This window comes from Brassica oleracea, chromosome C1, assembly GCF_000695525.1.
Source record: "Brassica oleracea var. oleracea cultivar TO1000 chromosome C1, BOL, whole genome shotgun sequence".
Classification (NCBI taxonomy): domain Eukaryota; kingdom Viridiplantae; phylum Streptophyta; class Magnoliopsida; order Brassicales; family Brassicaceae; genus Brassica; species Brassica oleracea.
In genome coordinates this window covers 25,932,880-25,942,180 of record NC_027748.1, presented here as the reverse complement: position 1 = coordinate 25,942,180, position 9,301 = coordinate 25,932,880, and the positions used below count along the sequence as shown (strand labels likewise).

At 37.8% G+C, this 9,301-nt stretch overlaps 1 pseudogene; it reads left to right on the top strand.

Moving 5' to 3' along the window:
* Positions 1 to 666: 666 nt before the first annotated feature.
* LOC106336063 lies at positions 667 to 3,448 on the top strand (annotated as a pseudogene).
* Positions 3,449 to 9,301: the final 5,853 nt, after the last annotated feature.

Here is a 9,301-nt window from a genome sequence, read left to right as displayed (position 1 = left end):
CCATGTTCGATTATGGGTTCTTAGGTTTTGAATTACCTTTTAACCTTAGATGATTGTTGAATCGGACCACCAAAGGAGTTGAGCCGTGAGCTGGACATGAACGGGACGCGAGCTGGAATGGATCGAGTCGCTTCTATCGGGTCGCGGACGTCCTTTGTTGCTTGATCGGGAACGCCTTGATCGTCGGACGCGAGCTGTCTGATGCTGTCGCGAACGAGGAAGAGGTCGTGTGCTAGAGCTGCTCTCGGGTCGCGAACGTCTGAGCTAGGTTCAGGAACGCCTTGGGCTGAAGCTGATCGGGGACGCGAGCTGGAACAGATGCGGGAACAAGAGACGCAATCGGGGTTTAGGGTTCGTCGGATCGCCGGCTAGGGTTAGGGTTTTAGGGTTTTTCGATTTGGGTATTAGCTTAGTGATTTAGAGTTTCGTGCTGATAACGTGTTATAAAAGTAATTGAAAAGTTTATCTTTATTCATAACATAGAGGTTTCTTATATAGGAGATTACACCGTCATACATAAATGGAAAGATTACAAATCATAATCTCTTGGTTATGAACCATCCACAATCTGGTAACATATTATTATTATTTCAGTATCTATTATTATTTTAACTTCACATTCATATTATTTCGAGAAAAGCGTGTCTCAAGTGTCCCCAAAACTTTTAGACAGAAGATTGAATGATACCCCACAACCATGGAAGGACACCTCCATGGACGGCGTAATAAACCAGCTCAGGAGGAAACCACCGCCCCTGCAGGTGCACAAAACCCTAGCGACCTCTTCAGCGATGTAGACTCAATCAGCTATCTACCAGACGAGATCCTCCACCATATCCTCTCTGTCTTACCGACCAAACTAGCCATGGCAACTAGCATCTTGTCCAAACAATGGAGGCATGTATGGTGCGGGACACCTTGTCTCTCTTTTTCTCGCCTTAAAGTGCCAATTGAATCGATTAGAAAAACCCTAGCCAGCTACTCGGCTGTCAAAATCATTCTATCTCTACCTGGATATCCCAACCTGTGCACCAGGCACAAGGAATCACCACGTTGATAGCTTGATCAAGTTTGCAATGCCCCGCAACGTGGAGATGCTTTCTGTGCTTTTAGATACTTATTACACTTTCCAGATTTCTTCTTCAACAATCCATCTCTAAAGCAACTCACCTTAGATTCAAAACTCGTTAAGATGATTCCTAGGTGCACAGTTTCTTGGACATCACTACAGAACTTGTCGATGAGCCACTGTATATTCTCTGATGAATCCTTCCCTAAGATTCTGTCTGGTTGTCCAATGCTGGAAAGCTTGACATTGCAGTATAGTGGTTTCCTTTGTTTTCTTGATCTGAGTGAATCGCTGCGCGTTAGAAGATGGATATAGAATTCACTCCTTTTGGCGCCTCACAAATTGCATATCGTGGCTCCTCGCATCAGTTACCTTAGATTGATAGATTTTATGCCAGAATGTAATTTAGCTGACGTCCCCTCTTTAAAAGAGGCTAACATAAACACTCCCTATTTCTTACCTCGATTCTGGTGCATTCAGCTTGATCTCTCCAGGGATCTCGATGGTCCCCTGAAGGATGTTTATCATGTGATGCTGGGAGGGATGCTAGAAAAGTTTCAGAACGTAGAAAACCTTACTGTTGGTTTTAGCTTTCTTCAGGTATGTTGCCATTTTTGCATCCTTAGATTTTTAATGATTACAGAATCCTCCTTTTATCATGATCCATAGGTAAATGTTCCGGAAACATGAAAGTGTATGTTCTTTTGTTGATTTGGTATTCACTTTTCTTTTTTTTTTTTTTTTTTCTAAATTGTAAATGTCATTACCAGTAATGAAAGTTCGGCTACAATCAGCTTCAACGGAGGTGTCCTGCTCCCACCCCAGAACACTACTGGAGGAGGACGTCAACCAAACAAACCCAAGCTTTCTCGACATTAGATAAAAGTACCAACCCAAATCGATGCTGCTGACAATGGAAACTCGGGTTAGTGGTCAAGCGTAGGCGGTACAAATTGGCTCCCCAACCGGCCACGCGACACATGAGATGCGGCACACTAAACCGACTGTCGGAGCTTCGGAACAAGGGAAATGGAGCGCAGGAGGAGTCATGACTCCTCGAAAACAAGGACTCAAATCGGCAAGAGAGATCTCCGCTTTAATGCGGAAGTTGCCTTCACAACGGGATGTCTTCAAAATCCAAGTAAAACGGCGTCAGGAGCAAGAAGGAGAAGCCAATCGATTACCAACGAACGCCACAGTTGTGTCTTTTGAACTAAGAAAAGAGGTTCTCGGTGGAGCGCCTCTCATCCACCTTTCACTCGATAAAGAGAGGAGAAGCTCTACAACAACCTTGGAACTACACAGAAGAGGAGACCGACTGGAGTGAGACGATGAGACAGAAGCGGTGACGGCAGCGACGCGTCGTGCATTCCGGCGAGACTCAGATCTCGGATCTGACCCAGATCCAAGCGCAATCAGTGACTAAAGGTAGATCCAGGCCTCCCGAAGCTTACCTCGACTAATCAGACCTCGTTCATGCTCTAGAGAGACCAAAGACACCTTTGGTTTCAGTTTGTTTCGACGGAGAGACCCATTGAACCCAGACACACGAACAAGAAGGAGAGACGAGAGGAGGAGGCGAAGGGTTGAGGCGGCGCCCTTAAAACGGACACGAGACCCGCGGTGACCGGAGACGAGACTCCAGCGGTCACCGCCAGGAGGTGCTTGCTGCTGCTCGATGCTATCTATTGCCGACTTCTGTGGTGTTTGTTTCCGGACGTTTAAGGTGAAAACGTTGACTCTTAAAACAACAATTTTGCGATCTGCGGTTCCTGGTGTCGCAAAGCTGCTACAGAACTCACTTGGATTAAAGAAAATAATATTTTATAAAACTGATCGAAGACTGGAACACTGCAGTGGTAGCTTCACCATGAACCTCTTTTACTATTCTTTCCTTACTGTATTACAAAGAACATGCATTTTTGGAACATTACAAAGTACAAACAATCCAAAAATGCATGTTCTTTACATTTTTAGCTAATATGGGGTATATACTTCATGTGTCTTATGTAAAAAGGGGTTTTAGTCTGCCTGTTGATACCATCTTCTGTTTTACAGGAGAAACGTGTTAATAGCTACTTGGGCCCACAAGACATGATCTTTCCGGCTTCATCGTTTAAAGTTGCAAAGCCGGATGTCGTTGCTTCGTTCATGGAACTTTTGCTGGGAAACACAAGAACACTAGAGACATTGGTTTGGTTGTCCAACTGGGCAGTTGCGTTACTAGATCAAGTTTTGATGAGCTGTCACAAATCGCACTTACACTTTCTAACAAATATAAGGTCTCAGTTGTGCTGAAATGATCAAGTATTATGTATCATGGTTTTACTCTTTAATGTTGGATTCCTTGAATATTTTTAGTTAATGGCTAACTACTGATTGGAAGGTTGTTGCTAGGCTTGGGCGTTCGGTGGTCCGTTCGGTTTCGGTCCGGGTGATTCGGATTTTTGGATTTTCGGTGTTATGCTCATAAGTACCATTCGGTTTTTACTAATTATAGGATCGGGTTCGGTTCGGTTCCTTCCGGGTTCGGTTCGGATCGGATTTAACCAATGTTTAAAATCGTACAAAAATATATTTTTAAAAACCTCGATAATTGAACAAAAAAATTTCAAAATATATAAATTATTTACAAATCTAATTAAAAATTAGTTAAACTATCTAAATTAACTAAAAAGTATTCAAAATAACAAATAAAACAAACTACAAAAATATTTTGAATACTCTAAAATATCTAAATCACCTTAATATATTTAAAAACATTAACATATTTAACTAATTTCGGATATCTTCGGATCCTAATTCGGATTTCGGTTCGGTTCGGGTTATAACCAAAGTCCAAAGTAGTAAGCTCATAAGTCCCATTCGGATATTTTTGTAAAACAGTTCGGATTCGATTTCGGTTTTTCCGGTTCGGGTTAAGGTCGGTACTTTGGATTGAGTTAAAAACGCCCATGCCTAGTTGTTGTTTTTCAAGTGTGCCTTATTTAGCCCTAGATTGAATTAACATGGTTTCACTCATGATGATGGACTGTACGCTAGTAAAAATTCTATAAATTAATAATGTTAGGACTTTGGTATTTTGTTAATTTAAAGAGTTATTAATTTACAAAAGAAATATTTAGTTTTTTTTTTCTACTATAATATATATTTTCCTAAAATAAGAAAAATATTTGATTTTATTATATATGTACATTAATTAACTTTTTGAAATTCCACATTTATACTAGTTTAATTATATTATTTTTTTTGTATAAAATGTGTTTCATAAAATTTAAATGTTGTTTTAGATATAATTTTTCTAAATCTCATCAAAATATATTAAATCTTAAGAAAATATAAAGATAATTATGTCGTGAATATAAAATAAACAATATAATAGTTGGTTTGTACTTATATAAAATGTCTATACATATAAATGATTAATTTATAATTTTAATGAGACCATATATTTACATGGTTTTTTAAAAATTTATTATGTTATTATTTTATCTATTTGTGTCATATTTTAAACCAGTTCAATTTGGAACTGGAAAAAAATATTGATTTATGGTATTTATTAATTTATAGAGTTTCTAATATATTTTTCAAAGGTATGTACAAAAATTATATAGATAGAAACCCTCTTACGATGGAAACTAGTACAGACAATTCACAAAGAAATGAATTTGTAAGTCGAGTGTGTTGATACTGTTTAACATAGTACAGACAATTCACAAAGAAATGAATTTGTAACATCCTAGTTTGTACTATATGGTTACTTGTTAACATAGTTCTAACTAAAGTGAGGACGACATTCATGACAACCTTTTTAACATAGTTTTAGCGAATTTGATATGGAAATGCTAGGTTATATGAATTAGTATTGTGTTTATTGGAAAATTCGTTCTTCTTTCTTCAAAATAATTCAGAGTTGGAAAAACATTATTCATGTTCTTAGGATGAGACAAGTTAAATTGGATGTAATGATAAATTGATTAAATTGCGAAATTTGTGTGTGAAAAAACGTAAATCTAGAGTTGGCTTTTTGAATAGAAAACGTTAAGAAAACTAATTAAGAATGAGATTAAATAAGGAACATACATGATTAAGAAAATGAATTTAAATAACGAAAGTGCGTTTTGGTTTCTAGCCGTAAACGATATCACGAATGTATTTTGGGTTCGGGTCATATGTTAGCTACGGCTGTGAGAAACCTTTGTTGTCGTGATGAACCTTCCGAGTCGAGATGGACCTTTGTGGTCATGAAGGACCTTGGGATCATAATTCAACTTTCGGGTCGAACATGATAAAATTGACCAAGTAGTAAGAAAAGGCTATGTTGTAAGAAACATCTTGGTAGTAAATGACTAAGTAAGGAATGATATGAAACAGAATTTAGGTTGTTAGTATGGAATTCATCGCTTGATGTTAGATACCTTCTTTTGTGATGAAGATGAAGATTAGTTGTGTGGACCGAGCTGCGAGACTACGAAGACCATGACAATATTTATGAATTTGGATAAATTTCATGGGAGCTTACAAACCTTATTCTTATTGTTTATGGCACTTGATTAATGTTTATTGAAAATTTACTTAGAATTTAGAAGAAAAATTCCAAAAATTTCTGGGCCAGGACGTTTCAAGTGGAAGTTAATTAAAATTCAGAGCACTAATACAACTCTGACTAACCCATTGTCTCTACCAATACATGCCACACTTCTTAATCAGACTCGAGATTAATACACATTATTATTCTTGTGATGGAAACGTTTATTCTCTTTTTGTTGTAAATAAAAGGTGAAGTAATATATGATAATCAAAGTTTGTGTATAAAGAAAAGATGATCAAAACGAGGGAGAGAGAGATAATAGTGACTTGTGAGAGATAATAATTTATTGTATATATATGTTAGAAAGTGATAAGTAGATAGAGAGGAAGAGTTTGGTCGTAAGAGGAGAAGAAGAGTTGATCTTATTCAGATTATTAAAATAACCAAGTACAGCCTCTCTATTTATAGATGTCTATGTGGGTAACATTTAAAGATAAAGACAAGGACAAAGTGACATATGTACTGATGATAAAGCAGAAACAATGAGAGAGGATGCTTAGTGTCCTCATACGTGGATGATCACATTTGTAACACTCCCCCTTGATCATCCATCTTGTATTACGTAGTGCCTCGTTAAAAACCTAGTCATGGAAAAACCCGTTGAGACAAAAACCATGACAAGGGAAAAAGAGTACACTGCCGTAATCTCCCCCTGAAAATAATGGACATAGCTTTTTCTTCACAGGTCACGCAAATGCCACATTCCGATACCATATACGTGTTTTCGGAATGTTGTAGTTGGAAGAGGTTTTGTAAACAAATCAGCTGGATTGTCGCATGACCGTACATACTCAATGTCCACCTCTTCATTTTTCTCGAGCTGCCGTATGTAACAGAAAAATCTCGGAGGGATATGCTTTGTTCTGTCGCTTTTGATGTAGCCTTCTTTGAGTTGAGCGACACAAGCCGAATTGTCTTCAAATATTTTCGTCGGCTCTTTCTTGTTAACTATTCCGCTTGATACTCGTATGTGGTGACTCATTGACCAAAGCCACACACACTTTCGACATGCTTCGTGAAGCGCAATAGTTTCTACATGATTCGAAGATGTTGCAACCAGAGTTTGTTTCTGAGACCGACAAGAGATCGCGGTTCCACCAATTATAAAAACATAGCCGGTTTGCGATCGAGGCTTATGAGGATCTGATAAGTATCATGCATCTGCAAAACCAACCATACCAAACTCGGGTTTTCTAAAATACATTAACCATGATATGATAAGACACATGATGTGTAATGCATCTGAAACGATTGTTATTATTACTTGATCGAAATTAAATAAGATTTTATTATTATGTGATTGACGTCGTCTTCCTTAATATGCAATATACAGGGTTGAATATGTGATTAGATAGACTTATCTAGTCACCCAAAACAATGATATTTCATAAAGACCAAATCAAATGATAAGAATACATCAGTATATTATAGTCTTGACATGAGAACTTGAGAGATACTATCTAAGGAGAACCATGTGGTGGGGGTGAGTCAAGTGACTCATGGAAACTCACGTGGGTCCAGACTTCAGAGACCCATTCCTGTATGTATTAGAATAGAAGTCAAATGATTATTTATTTACCAATAGAATTATGATTATTGATTGTGAAATTTTTTTACGTAATATAGTCTTTCACATTATTTTGATAACAAGCCTGAGAGTGTTACCGGAAACTAAAAGTTTAAAAAGAGGAAGACAAAAAAACCGAAACTTCTGGGAAAACCTAAAGATAATTTTAATCGATGGACAAGCCTAACGACTTGGCAACAAACAAAACCCATGAGCTTAGACCATCTCCATTAGGCCTGGGCATCCAGATCCTCGGGTCGGGTTTAGATCAGGTTTTGTCGGATCTGGGTCCTAGAAATTTAGACCCTTATAGGTACCTATAATTTTTCGGATCGGTTCCGGATCGGGTCTTGTCGGGTCCGGATCGGTTCGGGTCTATAATTTCAATACCCGTAAAATATCCATAATTTTCGGGTATATTTCGGATCTGCGTCGGTTCGGGTATTTAGGATCCGAAATACCCGAATTGAAACCGAAAACTCTAAAAATACTCAAAGAATCGCAAAAATACCCAAAATTTTATCCAAAATCAGATCCGAAAACCCAAAATATACCCGAATTATATTTTCTAAAAATCTAAAATTTTACCTGAAATCTACAATTATACCCGAAAACCCGAACCCAAAACTTTTAGAAAAATCTGAAATACCCAAAATATACCCAATCACCCAAATATATACAATTATTTGCGGGTACTTCGGGTACCCGAACGGGTCTCGGGTAGGACCCGGACCCGAACCGAGACCCGCGGGTCCAAAAAAAAGACCCAATAGGTACTTAGCATGGACCCGGACCCGGACCTGAACCTGTATTTTTGGGTCGGTTCCGGTTCGGGTCTTCGGGTCCGGGTAAAATGCCCAGGCCTAGTACCACCTGCGTCGGATTGCTTTAATCCGTAATGTGATCGCTGTAACTTGACCGAACAAATCTCCCTGGATTTTTTTTTCTTTCAATGCCCCTGGCATTTTCAATCCCTTAGGAGTTTCATACATATATCGTTATCCAATGATCCATACAAATATGTAGTCAAAACGTCTATAAGATGCATTTCAAGATTTTTAGATGCCATTAGGCTCTTCAAAAATCTAAACATAATTGGATCAATTACCGGAGAATACATTTCCTCAAAATCAATTTCCGGTCTCTGAGAAAATCTTTGGGCAACTAATCAGGTTTTATATCGTGTTACTTTTCTCACGAATACGCACTTATACCCAACAAGATTTATATTCTCAGGCGTTATGACTATAGGTCCAAAGATATTTCTTTTATTCAGGGAGAATAATTCAATTTGAATGGCCTTCTGCCACTCCTCTCAATCATGTCTTTTTAACATTCCAAAATGGACCTTGGATCGGGATCATCACTTTTATGATCGATCTCTTTGGACAGAAAAGGAGAACATTCCATCAACATATTTTATCTTATAGCTTTTTCATAAAGGGTGTAGTTGATGGAAATCTCATACTTTTCTGTTCCCTTTTCGTCATCTGGATCATCTTTATTTGGTTCATCTTGACCATTTTCATCTATGTCTTCTTTCAGACATTTTTCAGTATCAGGTTCTTCTGGAACCTTTCCACTTATGCCTTCTTTCAGACATCTTTCAGTATCAGGTTCTCTTTGAACCTTTCCACTTATGTCTTCTTTCAGACATTATTCAGTATCAGGTTCTTCAGGAACCTTGCAACTTTTCTCAACCAATTTCTTTCGGGGATTTTTATCTCTAGAACCCGCTAGTCTCCCCCTCTTTAACTGAACCCTAGGTTCATTTATTTTGTTACCATCACTTTGTTCTTTAGGAACATCAACTCTTGATGGAACATTTTCAGCGGGTATATCATGTCGTATCTGTGAACACATCTGGTAACTGGTTTGCCAAATTATGCAAATGCACAATTCTTTTCTTATTGGAGCATTTTCAGCTGCAATATGAGATTTCATTATTTCATCAAAATGTCTGGCAGACATTTTGTAAATGGATTATCCTACTTTTCATTGTAATCCATTTCACATATCTCATTCCATCAGCTTATCATATGCTTCTAGCAAACTTGCGAGCATATTTCTAATT